The sequence below is a fragment of the Ochotona princeps genome, chromosome 1 (genome assembly GCF_030435755.1).
Source record: "Ochotona princeps isolate mOchPri1 chromosome 1, mOchPri1.hap1, whole genome shotgun sequence".
Taxonomy (NCBI): Eukaryota; Metazoa; Chordata; class Mammalia; order Lagomorpha; family Ochotonidae; genus Ochotona; species Ochotona princeps.
In genome coordinates this window covers 64429962-64451747 of record NC_080832.1, presented here as the reverse complement: position 1 = coordinate 64451747, position 21786 = coordinate 64429962, and positions in this window count along the sequence as shown.

Sequence of the window (21786 nt, the reverse complement as noted above, 5' to 3'; positions counted from 1 at the left end):
GCAGCTGGATATGCGACCCAGCACAATTTGTGAAAACACTGCCCTCTTCTCAATGTGTGTTCTTAGCACCTTTATGGAAGATAAGCTGATTTTAGACATGCCAGTTAATTTCTTGGGTCTCTCTCCTATTGGCCCTGTGTTTTTGTATTTACACGAATACCATGTTCTTTTAACTGCTGTTGTTTGTGATATAGTTAAAATAAGATACATAATGCCTCCTTGCTTTTTGCTTTTTGCTCAAAATTGCTTTGCATATTCAATGCCTTTTGTGCTTCCATTAGTTCCTGTAGTTTTTTAAAATTTTTCTGAAAAGTATATCAAAACCATTTTGGTAGACATGGCAGTGAGCTGTAAATTGTTTGGGGGTGGTATACACATTTTCTCAAAATATATTCTTCCAATCCATGAGCATGACATGTTTTTCCCTTACTTTGTGCCTTCTTTGATTTCTTTCATAAATTATTTATAGCTTTCATTGTAAAATTTTTAACTTCTTTGGTTCAGTTTATCCTTTTACATTTTATTTTTCGGAAGCTTTTGGAAGTTAAACTGCTTTCTTGATTTCTCTTTTCGATCATTTTCTATGACTGCATAGCAATGCTCCTGATTTTTTGCATGCTCAATGTATCCTGCAACACTGCTGATCTGTTTGTATTCATGACTTCTTGGTGGAGTCTTTCAGATTTTCTTTATATAGAAATATGTCATTTCCAAACAGTTATCATTTGCTTTACTTCTTGCCAATTTGGATGCACTTTTTTCTCTTGCCTAAGTGTTTTGAGTAGGAATTTCAGGACAATATTGAATAAATTTGTTGAAAGTGGACATCTTTGTGTTATTTTGGATATTGGGGGAAAAGCCTTCAGCTTTCCCATCCATTATAATGTAAACTGCACTTGCTATATGTGGTATTTATTTGTTGGATTGTGTTCAGTCTACATGTAATTTATTCAGTTTTTGTTATAAAGAGGTGTTGAATTTTATCAAAATCCTTTTTGATACTGCACTGCAATGATCACATGATCCTCTTTTTGTCGTTTACTTTTACTTTAAAATATTTTAGATAATACAGAAAAGTAGAGTTCAGTGAGCAACCTTAGATTTAATAATTTTTGAAACTTTTCCATATATTTGCATGTATATAGGTACATACATTTATTTTTCTTGAAAGCAGCAGTGTATGAATTTTTAACAACCTTGTTTAATATAAATGTTAATACATTCAACAAAATACTTGCAAGTCAAATATAAAAAGTCAGCTTATTTCAAATATGAACAGGGCACAGGAAGATGAAAAAGACAATGAATTCCAAAATAAATGTTTTTTTGTAAGATTTATTTATTTTTATTGGAAAGGCAGAAATACAGAGGGGAGGAGAGACAGAGAGGAAGATCTTCCATCTGATGGTTCATTCCCCAAGCGGTCCCAATGGCTGCAGCTGAGCCAATCCGAAGTCAGGAGCCAAGAGCTTCTTCTGGGTCTCCCACGGGGGTGCAGGATCCCAAAGCTTCAGGCTGTCCTGCACTGCTTTCCCAGGTTACAGGCAGGGAGCTGGATGGGGGGTGAGGCAGTCAGGTTTAGAACTGGCACATTCAACGTGAGTATTTTAGCTGCTACACTATCATGCTGATTAAATGTTTTAATCCTCAAGCAAGTTCTGAAGCCCTGAGTTGGTCCATACTACTTCTTCATATTAACAAGTAGCACTAAAGGCAAGATTTTTTTGTGCTTTTACACATACTCAGCCTCCTTGCCATAAACAGAAACAATAAGGCAATTTCAGTAGTGAATAAGTTCAATGGTCAGAAGAAGGCTGGACTAAATCACTATCAGATTGCTCAGGCACTTCCAGAGGCACAGCAGGCCTTATGTTTCCAAAAGTGACCAAAAGCACAAATACTAGGAGAATGATAAGAAAGAAAGAAAAATATCAGAATCAGGACAAATTTGCATTAGAAAATCTTTCAGCTTTATTAATAATATAGTACAGCTAAGAAAATCTGTTACTAGGTCATATATTAATACTCTTTTCACTATATTTTTGCATGTTCTTACTCTATCCAAAGAACTCATTTTATTGGATCTGGGGCTATAGTGTAATCAATGTTGCAGGTTAAGGTTTGTTTTTAGAAAAAGGAATAAGTCTTAATTGACTGGGATGATATTCTACCAGCTCCTCTTCAGACCAGAAATGGTCTCACCAAGAAACTGTTCAACTTATCTGGACAATAAGATGCTGAACTCTATACTTGGCATAAGTTTGCAAGGAAAGAATCTTGATTGAATTTGAACTGTAATATTGCAACAAGGTGGAGGAATCCACCATGGGGGAAGGGTGTGGGGAGGGGATGGGGGAAACCCAGAGCCTATGTAACTGTCACATAATGAAATGTAATTAATAAAAAAAAGAAAAAGGAATAAGTAATAAAGGGATCATGATAGATTATTTTGTTTGTATATCCTTGGTAAACATTAAAATACACTTATTGTGAGAGGGAAGTTTTTTTTATATATATGTTGGCATTCTTGAATGTTGTATATTATACTGATTTGGGATATTATTATTGATATTCAAGAACATAGATATGGGAGGAAATACCTTTTCATAATGATGGAATCAAAACTATAGCAATATATGACTTCAAGACATATTTTTGCACAGACTATATGGCATAGTCTTTATAAATATCTGGGATTATGACAATCCACATATTTTATTGCTTTTATGATGTTCAGAGTTTGTATAGTTTATTTCTACCCTTCAAAAAGCATATGTTGAAAACATAAACATCAACGGGACGGTATTAGGAAATTAGTAGTGAGTTGCTCAGGAGGTACATGCCCCATGACTGAGATTGATACCTACAAATAAGAGATGTCAGACAACTGCCCTTTTGTCTGCAATGTGTGAGAACACAGAGAGAAGAGGGCCCTCATGAAGAAGACCTAATCTGCCAGCACCTCAACCTTGGACTTGTCAGGCTCCACAAATGTAATAAATAAATTTATGTTGTTTGTAGAGCATCCAGTTTATGCATTTTATTATAAAGCTCTAAAAGATAAATGGATTAGGACAGGTATCTTTCCCTAAAACAGCAGAACTCATCAATGTTGTGGCAAGAAATGAAGCCAACATCATTTTAACTAGTAATGTACTCTTAGCTACGACATCTCCTGAAATTATCTTTTATATTCTCCATAGTGCATCAGTTTGTTCACTCCATTTTGCTTCAGTCTACATGCGTTTTCCACCTGGGAAGAGCATACCATTGATTGACATTTACCTTATACAATTTTGTATGAGGATGAAATTGCATATGAAGGGTATATTTTGGCTTAGCAGGTAAAGCCGCTGCCCGAGTCAACTGCATCCTGTATGGGTGACAGTTTGAGTGCCGACTATTCCACTTCCAATCCAACTGCCTGCTAACACACCTAGGAAAGTAGCAGAAGATGGACCAAGTCCTTGGGGCCCAGCATCCACATGGGATCGGACTAGTGGGGCAGCAACCATTGTGGCTATTAGGAGTATAGTGGATGAAAGCTTCTCTCTCTCTCTCTCTCTCTCTCTCTCTCTCTCTCTCTCTCTCTCCCCCCTGTAAACTATGCCTTATCAAGTAAATAAATCTTTAAAAAAAGTTGCATGTGTGATATAAGTCCCCTTCACAGTGCTGATTAGCACAGACACCGTCACAAACATTGTACTGTTACTTTTTTTTTAATGTAGTACAACAGAAATTTAGTGAAGCTAGGTATTCCTTCACAGGCATTTATTCTGTGAACATTCCTTGTACAGGTAATGCAACCAGACTCTATGTGCTAGGTCTAGCAGGATAAGAACACAAACATGTAGTTTGAGTCTTTTCTAGCCTAACGAAAGTATTCATGAAAGCTAATATTCATCAAATACATTTCTGTCACTGGGACAGAATCATTAGAGAATAATACAGTGTAAAGCACAGAGTGGTCAGGAAAGGATGGTTAGGACCTCTTCACTAGGACCTAGCATCCCACATAAAGGGAACAACATGAACAGAATAACAGGAACTACCTCAGCGCACTTTGAAAAGTCACTCAGAATATTGCAGCATAAGAGTGATAAACATCCAACAAGGTAGCAACTAATAGTTAAGCAAGAAAGTAATTTTTCCTTTAAAAATATTTATTCATTTTTATTAGAAAGACAGATTTGCAGAGAGAAAGATCTTCCAAAGGGCTGCAATGGTCAGACCTAAGCCAACTCAAAGCCAAGAGCTTCTTCCATGTCTGTCACAGGTGTGCAGAGTTCCAGGGCCTTGGGCCATCCTTCACTGCTTTCCAAGGCCATAAGCTAGAAACTGGATGTCAAGTCATATGGCCAGGACATGAACTAGTTTCCATATGGAATTCCAGCACTTGTAACGGGAGGATTAGTCAATAGTCATCATGCTAGGTCCAGTTTCTTAAAGTAGACAAATCATGTGCCTTCTTCCTTTGTTGTTTCTTCCCTTCCTGCCTGCCTTCCTTCGTTGTTGTTAGCAACCCTCCTTTTTTCTTCCTCTCCTTTTCTTTCCTTCTCTCTCTTTCTTCTCTATTACTTTTAATATACCCTTTCTCCCACACCCCAATCCATAACCCTCAGACATAGCATATCTTCAATACATGTATGCTAAACAGAGTCATAGTTGCTATTGTGCCACCAGAATTTGTTTAGCAAACGTATTCAAAAATATGAAGATATGATATTGTTAGGTGAGTTGAAATATCTGACATGATAATAGTCATATGTCCCTTTACACAAAGATGGCAAATGGAGAAATACTGCCTATCAGAGGCAAGAAAGGGGCTGTGCAACAGAGAGTTAATACAGACTATGTTCTACAAATCCAGTAGGCATCCCTACTTGCAAATCAAAAATGGACTCCCAACGAGACCATTGGACATATCTAGACAATGGGATGCTGGACTGGCTGAAATTGTCTGTACCAGCAATGTCGGGATACACTTAAACGATAGATGGATGGATTATGACTGCTTATGAAGGACTATCCTATTATAATAATATGGGGATAATCAGTCAGGGGGTGAGATTTGGGGAGGGGGAATCCCAGACCTAATGGAATTGTTCTGCAAAAAATGTAAAATAAAAAAATATATATTGATCAAGAGAAAAAAGACTGACTTCTAAATAGTTTGCACAGATCCTCCTTCCATTTTCCACCTCAGCCAACTGCCTACTTGTTTTCTCTCTCTCCCTCTCTTTTATTCTTATTTTCTGTTTGGAGATAGATAATCCTGGTTGTGTAGTTGAATCCAAAAAGCTTAACTCAGGAAGTAAATATGAAATGTATAACCTAATCTGTATGCTGTTCCTCTTTAAACTGGGTTTCTAGCTTACCCCTCTCATGTTTAGTATTCTCACATGAATGTTTTTTTTTTCCTCAACATAGAACCTGTAGCTGCAGAAACAGATATAGAATCTGCATATATTTATAAAATGTGGGGAACTTTTTTTTACAGCACTGGTGATGCCTGGTTTTATAGAAAGTTTGTTTATAAATGTCCTTTCTTCCTTAGTGATTTTTCTTTCCAATTAGTTAAATGAATGGCGGTATTTGTCTGTGGCTTCCAGTGTTGCCAATAACGAACATCAGTTATTCATTTAGGGAAATTGCCCGATGAGTGCTATGCAGGGCTATTAGATCTTTTTTGTCTGATAGGAAAAAAGTGTGATATGCCAGATTGAAACAACTGGAAAAACAGATTGCTGGATTTGAAGTGAAGATACAATTAGATGCACAGTCCAACAATTGGTTAGAATTGGAAGTATTTAAGTCTGTACATAATCAAATGTTGCCTGGAAATGATACAGCATTCTTATTTTATGCTAAATAGATTTTTATGGAAGGGTAATAAAGGAGGAAATTTGCTTGCTAATTTGATTAAAAACACAATGAATCTCAGTTTATTTCAGCTATTAAGACTCCAAATATGAGAAGGCTAATTAGAAAAGAAAGGAAGAAATTAATTTCATATTTAAGATCTATTATCAAACATTGCATATTTTAAAACGGAATTATTCGTGACAATTGAAGATACATTTTCATAATTACACTCAGAAAAGGATATGTTTCTAGCTTCTCATTAAAATGAGAACAAAATCTAAAGAGAAAAATAATACTGTATCACATTAGTTTTTATGAAATAGAGAAAGTAGTTTGTTAGCCATATAGGCCTATTTTGTAGAAAATAAATAAAGTATATTCCACTTGCTGAATGTCATATAAAACCACAAATATCTAAATTTCCATAACTAAAGGACTTTCATCCATTGCTTTTTCACTGCTTTTTCCAATGTATTTTCATCCATTGCTTTTACAATCTAATCTTTTATATATTAGTAAACACATTTTTACCATGATTTTTATCCCTTAAACAGACATTTACATATCACCTGCTGTGTGATACATATGGTAGAGAATTTCAGCTGACAAAATTTCCTGCATCAGGGCCTGACGAGGTGGCCTAGCAGCTAAAGTCCTCACCTTGAATGCACCAGGATCCCATATGGGTGCCGGTTCTAATTCCACCAGCCCTTCTTCCCATCCAGCTCCCTGCCTGTCGCCTGGAAAACAATCTAGGACAGCCCAAAGCCTTGGGACCCTGCACCTGTGTGAGAAACTCAGAAGCTCTTGGCTCCTGGCCTTGGATTGGCGCAGCATCAGCCATTGAAGTCACTTGAGGAGTGAGTCATTGGACCTAAGAGCCTCTTCTCTGTATATCTGCCTTTCCAATAAAAAATAAATAAACATTTAAAAAAAAAAACTTTCTGCCATCAAAGATTTTGCATTCTGTTTTGGTTGTTGTTGTTATTTTTGGTTTTCAGAATTTTTTTTTTTTTATTTGAAAAGCAGAGTTAGGTAAGGACTCAGATCTGCCATTTTCTGGTTCACTCTACAAATGGCTGCAAACAAAGTACTGGGCCATGTCAAGCCAGGAATTCAGAGCTATTTCCATATCTCCTAGGTACATTACCGGGGAACTTGCTCAGAAGTGGAACAGCCAAGTCTCAATTTGGAATGCGTACATGATGCCAATGTCACAGAGGCTTAACCTACTACCTTACAGTGCTCACCCCTTTGTATTCTATTTGAAAATGAACAATATAAATGATAAATTTGATATATGGTATATTGTATAGTAATGAATGATATAGAAGTAAATATAAAGAAAACTTGAAATTTGAGTATGAGTTTTAGTTTTAGAGAGAATGATCAAAGAAGGCCTTGCTAAGGACATTTGTGTGTAAAGATTAAAATGAAGTGCAGGACACAACCTTGTGCGTATTTAAAATCTTTAGGCACTAGTGCAAAGACCCTAAGCTGCTGGCACAGCGGTAAGATAAGTTTGATATAGCACATCATAAATTTGGCCAAGTGTTGAGAAGTGGGGATAGCGGGGGTCAGTCTGAAGGTTTAAGGTCACAAGGTCAAGTAAGGATCTGGATTTTAGAACAAAGTGAAAATGGACGCACTGGTCGATTTTGCAGAGAAGAGAAATGCTTTGCTTTAGTTTGTTAGGCACGAGATTTTGAATGACAGGTGCTGCTCTGAGCCATACGACAATGTACAATCCCTTAAATGCCTTCTGCATGTTCTTCATATAAATCCTAATGTTAAACAAAATTCCATTCTTTTTCATGCATTTCTATGTCTCACATAAAGTACTTATATTTTTAAATGAATCACTTTTGTAAAGATGATTCCCAATTTTACTTTATTTATGAGCTATCATTATACTGACTTATAGAGGGCCCAAAAACGTTTTCCCTTGTATCATTATATTGTACACAGCCAAACTTGAAACTACTTATTAATAATCCTGGTTACCTTTTAAACACCATATATAAAATGTGACTGCAATTATATGCCAGAAAAACAACTAAATTTATGAACTCTGAAGCAAAAGGGTTCATCTCTACATAATTCAGTTTAAATGTGTTTCCTAAAAATAACACAATTTGCTGACGGTTTTTTGAAAATTATTTTAATGCATCACGCATATGGTAGATAAGGTTTGCTTTCCCCATTGGACTCACATTCAAAGAGGAGTCAGTTAATCTTAAGGTGCCAATTTCTTAGAGAAAGAAGCTAAATGAATACCTTTAAAATTTTCTTTTGTGAACCTTCTCATTCTTTTCTGTATTATAATATAGCATCCTGGCTCTTCGAAGAAACTTTTGTTTTAGTGTAAAATGGTAAAACAAATTTTGAATTTGTTTCAAAGGACACATCCAGGAGCCAGCTAATATGCTCATGAGAGTGCTGCAGCCATGGCTTTTATTGCTGCGAATTGACAAGCCTGACTGTACAACACTAAATTTGGAACTGAAAATCCTCTATCTTTGAATAGCTGTAATTTAATCAAACTTGCTTTCACTGCCTTATTATTTCATAATGAAATATAAAATATCTAACAAGCAAATGACTCTCTTTCAGAAATTAAACACAGAGTGAAGAATTCATAGGCCAAAGAGTAACAATCAGTGCAAACACAATTACATTGTCATGTACAAGATAAAGCAGCTGTTCTATCCCAATTCTTTTTTAAAAATATCCAATATCAGAGTAGCACAATCCTTTTTCCCAAACTGCACAGGAACATATTACCTCCATGTCTGAATAAAGGTGAAGAAAAATATGAGCAACTGTGCAGACTAGAAATATTAATGCTATTAGTGTGTGTCCTGAAAAAATTTTATGTTTCAGAAAGCTTTTAACTATAGACCTTAAACCTAATAACAGAAGTAATTTGTCGCATGCATCTAAAAGTAATATGAACATTTTGCCACTAGTAGCATGCAAAGTACAGATTTCTTAACTTTCCATCTTTCCTGTGCTAATTAAAATGTTGAGAACCCCATGGGGAACAGCCATGCAATCATCTCATACAAAGTGCTAACACATCAATTGATAATGGTTTGATTTGATGGACTGAGGCTCACATAACTGATCTGCAGTTTTTTTAAGGATGTTATAATCTTGTTGCATAAAAACGTTCAGGGACTGAGATACATTTAATATTTCAGGTAAAAACAAGTGCATTTGATATGATTCCATGGCAGAGATAATGGTAAAAAAAAAAAAAACTACTGAACATGGGATAAAGAGTATCAAAGGGAAAATTAGCTTTAGAGACAAGTACAAGGAAATGCCCTTAAAAGAAGCATTTATGTTGGGAGAAAAAAATTTAAGTTAAAGCTGCACAGTCTGCAATTAATTAAATGTCAGCCCTTCACTTTAAATGTTTTTTAATGAACCAAATATCTCAAAAAGCTGATGAAAAGTGGAATTTTTAAGCTGTATATTGCAGCAGATTAATCACTAAGCTAGGAATGTAAAAATCTAGATAGTAGTTACTGAAAAATGATTAAATGTCCATGATCAATTAGCTTAACCACTCAGAATTTTAGACCATCATTAAGAGCATGGGAAATTAGAAATATATACATCTACAAAGCTCTCTGTCTCCAAAATAATGTGATTCAAAGACCCCCATTGAGATCTATGGAATTGGGGACATAGAGCTAGTCAACAAGCCCCAATAGGAACCAACCAAAAAGTAAGTAAATAACTTCCCCCATTAAGGCAGATAATTAAAATGAGAACACACTCCCTGTTATGCATCAGAACAGACTCAGACTGCTGGCTTTTCTAATTTTACAGTTTTGCTTTCTGCAAAAATTACCAGGTATAATCAACTGAGCTGTGGAAATATGTTAAGAGGACTATTTGTTCTTGCATTCTGAATGCATTTGTGGACCCTCTGAAAGTGGTTATGTAATTCAAATTGTGCAGTGGCCCGGCAGAAACTCAAGTTGTATCACTGTAGCATTGACCAAGGTAGATATTATTTCAGAAGTAAACTTTTAGTGCAGCTAAAAGACATTAGAACAAGAAAGACATGAGTAAATATGATAGTCATGTAAGTAAATGAACAGTTGCATCATTATACAATGAACCTATACTTACATGCAGGTTCTCTTGTATATATTTTACTCTGTTCTATTCATTCTATTTGAAAGTGATAGAGACAGACAGATCTTCCATCCACTCACTCACTCTTCAAATGCCCACAAGGCTGTTCAGGAGCAAGCCAAAGTCCAGCTATCCCAGGTGTCTTGTGATATCAAGGCCCAAGTATTGGGGTCATTGCATTCTGCCTCCTAGAATGTGTGTTCTAAAATGGGGAGCTAAAACGGGGAGTAGGAGTTGTTAAGGACTCATTCTGATATGATATGTGGGCATCTCAAGGAACCATTCAAACACTGCATCAAATGCCTTTTCCTAACATTTTGAACTACTTGAAAGAATAGGCTTCCTGCATTTACTAATAAATGAATATCATTTTTCATTCAGCAATCCATGCATGTTTACTATATTAAATTTTCTAACATTAGAGTACATTTGTTTTGAAAGGGGTGTGACTGCTGTTGTAAATGACATGTATTAGAGTTTAACACAAAAAGAGTACAGTGGAAACAATAATGAAACATGTAGGGGATGAAATTAAAGCATGAATATTTACTTCACTATGGCTTTCAGACCCCAAATGGGTGAATAGTTATATATATATTATGTATATGTATATTACATTATGTATAATTATGTATATAAATACATAAGTATTTTCTCAGGATAGCCTTCTGATAAAGTACCGTGCATTCATTCTCTAATTTGATTGTTTGTGGTGGGTATTGTAACACAGCATGACAGCATGATAGAGCAATGTTTATGACACCTTTATCCCATGTTTGAGTGCTGGTTCAAGTATGTTGCTTCTGGATCAGCTTCCTTTTACTGTTTCTGGTTGAGCATGAGATGATGGTTAAAGTACTTAAATATCTGAAACAAACTTTGGAAACTTGGATGGAGTTCCTGGCTCTTAGCTGACATGTGAGTCCAACGTGGCTGTTGCAGACATTTGGGGAGTAAACCAGCAGATAAGAGATTCTCGGTCTCTCTCTTTCCTTTTCAAATAATCTTTTTTAGATTGATTAATTTTTATTAGATAGATTTATAGAGAAAGGGATACAGAGAGAAAGATCTGCCCAAGAGTTCATAACGTCCAGAGCTGAGCCAATCTGAAGCCAGGAGCTTATTCTGGGTCTCCCATGTGGGTGCAGGGTCCCAAGGCTTTGGGCCATCCTTGACGGTTTTTCTAGGCCACAGGCAGGGAGCTGAATGAGAACTGGAGTAGATGGGACATGAACCAGTGGCCATATGGGATCCTTGCACGCGCAAGTAGAGGACATTAGCCACTAGGCTACCGCACCAGGCACAATAAGTATTTTAAAAGACATTTAATGGACTAAAACCAGGTGTATAGAGCCAACTCCAACAAAAACTCAGTTACACATATTTAACAACAGATCTAAGGATAAACTTTACTGTAATAAGAACAGCACAATATTTTTGCTTAATTTTTTTAAGTAATTATGCTTTTATAGCCAAAAGTAAACTGTGCTCCTAAGGCCCAGTTTCCCTAGGAGGAATAACTCATACGCAAATGAATCACACACAGAGAAAATGATGGGATTAGAGAATTTTAGACAAAGCACCAGGAGACTTTAATAGAGGAATGAAGTAATTCCAGGTGAATAGATAGGGGATAAGGGAAGGCATATTGTAAAGAAAGTGGCATTTTAGATAGGCCTGGACCTTAATTTGTAGAAACTGGAGAAAGGGAGAGGGTAATGTATTCAAGATTATAAATTTCTAGAGCAATGCAAAGAAAAAATAGAAAGCCATGGATTTGTTGGACACACACAGAAAAGTAAACTTGATTTATCATAGTCCCTGTTATATGACATGAACAGAGTTCAGGCAATAAGGCATTAGCTGGGTGGAGCCTGGGATGTCTGATGTGGACCTTAGCTTCCAGGTTGAATGAGGCTTACAGTGTTTTGGCTTGTTTGTTTGTTTTCTCTCTCCTTCCGTTTTCTTCCTTTCATTTTTGTTTCTCTCTATCTCTCACCTTTCCTCCCTCCCTCCCTCCCTCCCTCCCTCCCTCCCTCCCTCCCTCCCTCCCTCCCTCCCTCCCTCCTTCCTTCTTTATCCCTTCCATCATCCATCCATCCCTCCCTCCTCTCTTTCTTTTCTTTTTTCTTTCTCCCTATCTTCTTTTAAATCTGCTGATTCTGTCATCAGATACCCATCACAGCTGAAACACAGAGCCAGAAATTAAATCTCGATCTTGTCTATGTGAACCATCCTCTGTAGAAACATTAACTGGATGCTGAGATTGAAAGTGGAGGTGCAACTGATAGGGAATGCAGGTGCAAATGGCTGTTCCAAAAACCTGCCCCAAGAAGGTTTTAAGAAGGAAAAATGAATCTTTCCAGAACTCTCTGGATTTATGCACAGTCAAAACATTCCCAGGCCTGAGTTGTGCAGAGCTATCTTCTTGGGAGTAATTGCAATAAAAAAGTAAAGTGAAGAATCCTGTTTAAGGCTTAAATGCTTTGACTCAACTTGATAAGGTGTTGACTTCAAGGTAACTTTTGCTTCAAGATGAGCACCTAGCCACAGGTAGAGCAGTTTTAGTTAAGTATGACAGAAATAAAGCTTTTTCCAAATGAATTATAATGTCTGAAGAAGATGATCTCATTTTGATAGAAAAAAGAAAAATCTCTTCAAGAGAATAGGAGAAATTGCAATTACCTTTCTGGTATTTGCTGCCTAAGGAGACATGAAATTGTTTGCCTATTATCAGGCCAAAAGCAGAGATAAACGAGCTAAATCTTCCTTCCAGATTTTATCAAATACAGACATTACTCTCACTTCTCCATTTGCTTCAGGGCACCTCAGTCCACATCCATATGGTAGCTGGTTCTTTGGGGGAGAATCTGTCACCAAAATTATGCAGAATAAAACAACCTAAATTCTCAAGAAGTTAGTTTCTCAAAGCTATATCAGAGTTGTTAAATACAGAATCACTGACCTCATCTCATCAGCTCTGAGTTGCAAACTGGGATATTTTGGACCTAACGAATGTTTTACCCAATTTCTTTTCACAAGAAGCAACCCATCCACTATATCAGCAGTTACATAATCAGGGCATAACTGTAAGCTTTGATGCCGTGTTAAATCCCCGGATCCTGCTCTTATAATAAAATGATCTCTCAATCACTGACAGAAAACAATGAAATCTTTAAGAAATACAAACGAGGAGTAGTCAAGACACATTCAAGAATGGATTAGAGGACATGTGTATTTACAGGTCCACTTGATGCCAGAGCCTATAGAAAAAAACCCAATATATATTTAGTACAATTGAAACATCATTATTTTGCATAGGAAGCGAACAGTAATATATTTCAAGGCAACACAAGAAAGTTGCATGTGACTTAAAGTTTGTTACTGTCCAGTACTCATTCCTCTGTCACTGACCCTTTTAATGGGTCATTTTTCCCTTTGATGGTTTTATTCTTTATACTCTGATATGCTGACAGTTGAGCCTATCATTGCACCCAAACTGAATACCTGAGGTTACGTGTTTGAATTATGACCTAGATTTACATGTGGATGTCCACTCTACAGGTCCCTGACATGCACCTGATGTCTTAGGGCACTGTGCCTCTCCCCAAACACTCTTTACATTGAGCTGTGTGTGTTTGTTTCATGAAAGCTGCTTTTTTCATTATCCTTGTCTTCCACTAAATCTTAAGTCCAACAATTCCAAGACTACTTCTGTTTTACTCATCTTTTTTGAGACCTAGTTTTTGATATATGGTTGCTGTTCAATAAGTATTTTCTGAATAACCACATGAATAGAATGACTGATCAAGCTTGGATAACTAGATTTTCATAATATGTCCTATGTAAATAAGCTGTTCTTCACTCAATGCTGTTTACGATGAAGGGACTCCAATAGGACTTAGCTATGCATGTTTCTACTTAGAGTCACAAAACAGATTCATAATGAAGAGTCATCTTGGACTATTATACACTATATTAATTTGCTTACCAATGTTCTGTCAAATCCAGACAATTGAATAATAATGACGACAGAGTTGATGCAGTTGTAAACGAGAAGCTTCTCCTTTTCATAATAAAGTTGTTAACAATGCCTATGCATGCAAAACAATTCCTGAGGAGCATAATATATATTTTCATACCCACATTCTCCATTCACTGATAATTGATCTTTGCCTCATAGAAAAAGACAGATATACCTGAACACTGCAGACAGTAGAAATCTAGTTAAGACCGACATTTAATGGATACACAATTTTTCAGCTATGATTGGGAAGCTGTTAATTATATTCATCAGTAAATTAAATTCCGTGCCTTATAATCCAAGCCCATTTGTATTATGGAGTAATTATAAGAATATTTAACTATAATAGGAAATTCACAGTATAAACTTTCAAGAGTCCAAATTCTGTAAATAATCTGTGTAAGCATTATTAAAGAAAATTGAATCAGATCATCTAAGATGGAAATTTTTTCCCAACTCATTATAATGAACTCAGCATACTGTTTTATTTTGTTCTCTTCTTTGAAATCATAGGAGAATGTCAGGTATGAACTGAAGCCTTATGTTCATCTATATCTGTAGGGTATTGAAAAGAATGTATGTAGTATAATTTTTCTATGTGTATAATACTTCTTAGAAATAGACAGTGTTAAAAACAAACCCGTATGGGGCCCGGTGGTGTGGCCTAGCAGCTAACGTCCTCACCTTCAACGCACCAGGATCCCATATGGGCACCAGTTCTAATCCCGGCGGCCCTGCTTCCCATTCAGCTCCCTGCTTGTGGCCTGGGAAAGCAGTCGAGGACGGCCAAAAGCTTTGGGACCCTGCACCCGCATGGGAGACCTGGAGGAGGTTCCTGGTTCCTGTCTTTGGATCGGCACAGCACTGGCCGTTGCGGTCACTTGGGGAGTGAATCATCGAATGGAAGATCTTCCTCTCTGTCTCTCCTCCTCTCTGTATATCTGACTTGGTAATAAAAATAAATAAATCTTTAAAAAAAAAAAGCCCGTATGACTACTTAACAAGTACCTTGCTAGAAGTGAAACTAGGAAAATTCTGAAAACTCAGAGATGGAAAAATAAATTTCACTGAGAAAGCCAAAATCATGTACATTTTGCTCATACTTTTTCTGCTTGATAGGAATGATCACTGTATCTCAGATCTCAAAGTTCTTCATTCAGAAAAGACAAAGACTGTAATTTATTAAATGAAACCATGAGAAATATTACTTGCTTCCAGAAGTTTTTTCTTTATTACTATGTCTAAAATCCCACTTCTATAATTTTCTTACAATTTTCAGTTACAAATGCTACAATCACTGCCATCATTTTTTAAAAAGTGCCCTGTCTTTATTTCTAGTGCTTTCTGTATTTTAACTTCCTACTCCTTTAAAGACATTGCTTTTTTTTTTTTTTTTGCATAATTGCCAGTAACCAATCTCAATGTGGATAGGAATGACTGAAATCTTAATTTTCTTGCATAAGGAGCTATTCTAATTAGCTGTTGTTTCAAGAATTATGAAACTGTATGTTACTTCCACATTAATCTCGTTCCAGTAAGTTTCAACATGAGTGAGGAAAGTATGATAGATGCTTCCAATGCTTAATCTTGTTTGACACAACATTTGCTTCCACAGAAAGACGATGACACTTTTTCTCAAAATTAGAGATCAAATGTTTCATGATATCGTGTTAACAATGTTTCTGAGAATTGAGTGCTGTCAGCAAAAGTGAAAGAATAGAACAGATTAGTGAAATTATTTTACAAAGTTGGAAATCATAAAATATATTAGTAACCATGTTTCACATCATAAAGCACATAATGTATTGCTTAAATTCTAAATGGACAGGTAAATGCATAAATATATGTGATTCCAGATTGGTGAACTCTGGCTATAACATTCTCAAGTCTTTTTCAAAATTTTTTGCAATCCTATCAGTTCTTTTATTCCAGGAAAACATTCAATGTTTGACTTTACATTTCTCAGAGTTGTAAAAGGCTACTGCATTTTTACTTTATTTTTTAATTTTTAAAAGATTTATTTGAAAGAAAAAGTAGCAATGAGGGGGAGAGAGAGATGTTTCACCCACCTGCCGATTCACTCTCCAATGATTCCAGCATCTGGAACTGGGCCTGGCTTAAGCCAGGAGCTAGAAAGTCCATCTAGGTATATCCCACATGGCTGCTTTTGGATATTCAATCTCTTCTTCCCGTGGAAGTTTCCTAATGGAGAGAGATCCCAGAAAGGCATATCCCTGCTTTCCTTTGGCCTTCATTCCCTAAATAAATGCAAATTTACTTTCCCCAATGTTGTGTAGAAACGTGTCTGGATGTGGTATATTACCTCCCACACTGATCTATTTCTAACTCTGTGTTGTTGTTTTTTATCAGTGTATCTTTTCCTTCACAGGAATTGAGGACATTTATGCATTCTGATTTAGATTAATAAAAGAATATTTCATTTTACTTCATCTCATCATAAACCCAATTCTAATAAAATATGGATGGAATATCTCCATTTTAATGTATGCTGAGATTTGGATCATTATGCATAGCTAAAGAAGTTGAGTGTTTCCATTACATAAAATGATGGACATGTAATGTTAGTTTCAAGTGTTCTTATTTTCAGCCTGTGTTCTCATTAAATTTCATTTGGTTTTCTTGTCAGAGAAAAGAGAAAGACATAAAAGGCAAATTTTTTGTAAAACCTTGTTCCAAAAAGGACAAAGTTACTAATCCTTGGTGCCAGAGAAGGGCTAAACAATAGCTGACTTCCTCTAGAGTCCGTGCTGTGCATTCTGTGGTTCTGAGGAATATGATCAATAGCTGCATCTTCATTTTCTCTTATTGTGAAGTGAGTATGGTGATACCAAAATCTGATACAAAAGTTATCACAAAAATTATAACAAGGGAGATGCTTTATTTCCCCGAATTTGGATATGCCTGAACATTTCCATAAACATTCATTCTATTACTCTAGTGAATTTTTTTTTGTGTGTTTCTTTTTCGTGAAAAGGGAATGCCTAATAAAATGTCTTTAGTATTACATGTTGAGTGAAAATGCACAAAATGCTGAGATTTTAGCATGTTTATATGTTACAAGGAAATTTCAGTTTAGAATTTGAGACGAATCATGAATTGAAACATCAGTTTTAATTCTTGATTAAATCAAGCAAAAAAACTAAGCAAGATAATTCAAACATTTAGACCTCAGAAATATCGATGAGGACTGTAAAGCTTATTTGAATAATTATTTCAAAACCTTATGTTATCTATTTTTATATGTGCTCTTTCCAAAAAAGTAAATTCACTTTAGTGAAAATTACTCAGTTCTGCAATTAGAACCAAAATGAATCATGTATCACCACAAAGCAATCCTGTTTTGCATTCTGCTTTATTGATAATTTGAAGATTACTCATGCTCAAATCCAGTGCCCCTTTCTTTTTAGAGAAAAATATTGAATATTTTTGTCTAAGGATATAACATGAATGGAAGTCACAGCTCTGGATTTTATTTCATTTTTTCTCCTTATTGGATGCAAGTAAATTTGTGTGACAACTCTTTTGGTGTGTTTCTTAAAAGTCCATGTAGTGGGCCCAGTACAGTAGCCTAGTGGCTAACGTCCTCACCTGGCATGTGTCAGGACCCTATGGGTGCCAGTCCTGATCCCGACAGCCCTGCTTCCCATTCAGCTTCCTGCCTGTGGCCTGGGAAAGCAGTCAAGGACAGCTGAAAGCCTTGAGACCCTACACCCACATGGGAGACCGGGAAGAAGCTCCAGGTTCCCAGCTTCGCAGCAGCTCAACTCTGGCTGTTGCGGTCACTTAGGGAGCGAATCATCAGACAGAAGATCGTCCTCTCTGCTTCTCCTCCTCTCTGTATATCTCATTTTCCAATAAAAATAATAAATAAATTGTTAAAAGAAGAAGAAGTCAAGGAAGCAAGGCCACAGATCGTGTTTTATTTGTTTACTGGTGACTAAATTAATTAATGGGCCTAACTCTCACTGGCTCCATTTCTAATATATATTCTCCAAACAGGGAAATAGTATAATCATCATTAGTCATCTTTGTCAAATACTACTAATCTAGTATCAACATAATTCCAAGTATATTTTATTTGGCTTCAGACATAAAAGCTTTGGTGAATTATACCACTGAGTTATACTTAATTAATGATAAAGTAAATAAAACACTTTTTGATATTGATGGAGTTTTCTTTGGTTACTTTATATTCATTGAGTATTTCTTGGCTACAAGTTTTTCCACTAGTACAAATTTATACTATCAACAAAAGCAGCATTTAACAAACTAAGTACCGGACATAGAAAGAAATAATAATGTAGGTCTATCTGTACCTAATTTTTAGTAAAGCTATAATCCCTTTACATACTCAAATTAACACACTTGATTTTTTTCTCTACTAATACTTTTAATTTACTTAATATTTTGATATAATGATAATAATGAGAAGGTACTGAAGACTAAGAGATAGAGATTGTGTGACAGAAAATGGATGAAAGAATATAATTGTCAAATGTAAACTATAATTAATGGATACCACCTATGTATACATAAAGGGAAAATCATGAAGAATATGTTTCTAAATACAGGGAAATTTTGATTAACTTAATTTGATGACGTCAAAACAAACAAAATTGGCATATGACCGAGATTAAGGAAAAAACTATTTCCTACAGTTTGCTATGATTGGTGTATACAACTCCTCTGAAATTTATATGTTGAAACCGCATTCCGGGAATGTGAGCAACATGAAACAGGAGCCTTAGCAAAGCGATTAGGTCAGTGAACCAAGCTCTCATAGATGGGATTAACACCTGCATGAAGAAAGCTCACAGGAGTTCATTGATCCCTTCCATTCCATCATGGGAAGACACAACTAAAAGGCACCTTTGGCAAGGGACAGGAACCACAAGACCCTGAATTTCCCAGCACCCTCATATTGGGCTTCTCAACCTCCAGAACTATTAAAAACAGGTGTTTGTTGTGTATAAGCCATATAGTTCATAATACTTTCTTATCACAGCCTATTGGACTGCTACACAAATATTGATACAGATATTCAGTGCACATATAGATCCATTTATCAGCAAAGAGACACAATAGATTTGAAAGATTTGGAAAAAATAAAAGTTCCAATGGTAAAGGCATCTGCCTGCATGTGAATGTAGCCATTCAGACCACACAAACATTTATGGAATCTAGACTCTTATCATTAAGCCATGAATTCACATTTTCTGCTCTTGGAAAACACTGTTGTATAGCTGAAATATAAAAACAGTGTCTAAATATTCTATAATGTTAATATGTGAATGACAGGTAGCTCTAAGAAAGTACATGGACTATGTCTTTAAATATGAAATGTGAGCAAGGACATTCACTATACCAAGATTCTGTTATAGATGTTTAAATTCTTTATTCTAACCACCTACTTTAAATAGTCTATTCTTAAACACATTAAAGTTCATAATTCCAATCAGTATATTTATAATTCTATAATGTGTATTTGTTCTTTTTTCTATATTTTAGGTTTCAAAATGCTGAATCTTTCCTTACATTTATTGATTTTTTTCTTACTTTGTAAAATAACAATTCTCTTGATATCATAAGATACAACTAGATTTTCAGTTTTTTATAATACTTTAAACAGAACCCCAGCTACAAATAGTATTTGCAAATTGCATTTTAATTGTTTCAGATTTTCCCATGTTGTAAGCAAAATGAGTTACTTTTCTGATTAAATCTCTCTTGTAATAATGCTGTGTATTTTCAGTAACATTGAGAGCTAGAGACACTGCAAGGTAGTGAAATATCACTAAGGACCAATCCTGCTTTCCCAGGACAAGTTCATAACGAACACAGCAAAAGTGAGGCCTTGCAAACTGATGTAAAGAGAATTCTACTGACAAGGCCTTTTATTTGAAACACAAATATCTGGAAAGAACAGCTAGAGAACAATGTCTTTATCTTTCAAAGAATTTGCATTTATTCACTACACCTTAGGTAAAGCTATGCCCCAAATGCCAGAATGATGAAATATTTCCAGTCAGTCAACATCTGCTTTGATTACAATATTTATGTTACATTTAACTCTTTTGCTTAAGGGAGTGGTGGATTTGAGGAGGAAGGGGTAGTATGATGGCTCAATTGGCTAATTCTCCGCCTGTATGTGCTGGCATCCCTTTTGGGCACTGGTTTCTGTCCCACCTTCTCCATTTCCACTCCAACTGTCTGTTAATGGCCTGGGAAAGCAGTAGAGGATGACCCAAAGCCTCTAGACACTGCATCCACATGGGAGACTTAGGAGAAGCTCCTGGTTACTGGCTCCTTCTTTCTGGTTTTGGATCAACTGAGACCATTGCTGCCATTTGAGGAGTGAACCAGCGCATGGAAGATCTTTCTTTTTCTGTCTCTCTTTCTGTAAATCTGGCTTTACTAGAAAAGAATTAACAGACCTTTTTTAAAAAGTAAGATTTTTTAAAGAAAGAAACTTTAAAATTGCATCATAAATCTTTTCAAGATGGACTATTTCAAGATTAATTTTTTTCCAAACTGGGTTATTTGGAATTATAGAAAATATGCAGGGGCATTTAACTTAGTTTAAGAAACTCCAATAAAAATCTATAGTATCATGATTTGTCAATTATTCCCTAGCAGAGATATTTAACAATTATAGGGAAGTGCTATGTTTAAAAAACAAAATCATCAAGACTCACCAGCATAGACTCAGAATTTAGTTAATGTTATTTGTTTATTAGAGTCTCTTAAAAAAAAAGTGACAGTGTACCAACAATTAGAGCAACTTTCAATCAGTTCATTGGGAAATCAAACATCAAAGTTTGTGGCATTGCTGGAGGGTCACCTGGATTCTGGCATGATTCCAGGTATGACAGTCTGGAAACATCCTTAGAGGAACCACACCAGGATGATACATCCTTAGTGTCAGGAGAGCAGCCTGCAGCTTGCCTGGTGCTGAATGCTGGGAGGATCGCTGAGGCCAGCCCAGGAATTCAGACTGCTTATTTCCCCAGATGTGTTCAGTGTCACTGAGTTACGTTGACTGGATTCTCAGGCCTCTGATGAAGCTTGCTGACATGGTCGGGGTGGTTTGCCCTGCTGCAAGAATTTTCAACTCTTTACTCCAGTGCATGCTGCCAATTCTTTCCTGAAATTGTAGCTAACAGCAACAGTAAAAATGCCACCTGCAAACTTCTTGCCCTCTTCCTTTTTGCTTCTCTCTTTTGACTATATTTTCTCCTGGTTCTTCTCTCCAAAGGGCTTGATGTTTTTTTACTCAGAACCAGTCGTTTTCCACTGAGGATAGTCCAATGATTCTGGTAAATATTATCTCAGTTCCTCCACTGTATTGTTTGTTTGTTTATTTATTTATTTATTTATTTATTTATTTATTTATCTATCTAATGAATAACTTTTTAAAATAAATTAATGGATATTCGTTCCATTTCCTCAATCCCTCAACTCACCTCTCTTACTCTGGTGCTATTGGGCATGTGTGGAATTATGTAGAAGACACATTCCACACCTCTGAAGCATGGGCACATCTAAAATTTTAAAGTTTGAATGTGAAGAACATATGGACAATAAGATGCTGGAATCTTTGCTTGGTATATGCTTGCAATGAAAGAATCAACTGATCTTGAACTGTGGTAATGTAACAAGGTGGAGGAATCCACCATGGGGGGAGGGTTTGGGGAGGGGCTGGGGGAATCCCAGTACCTATAAAA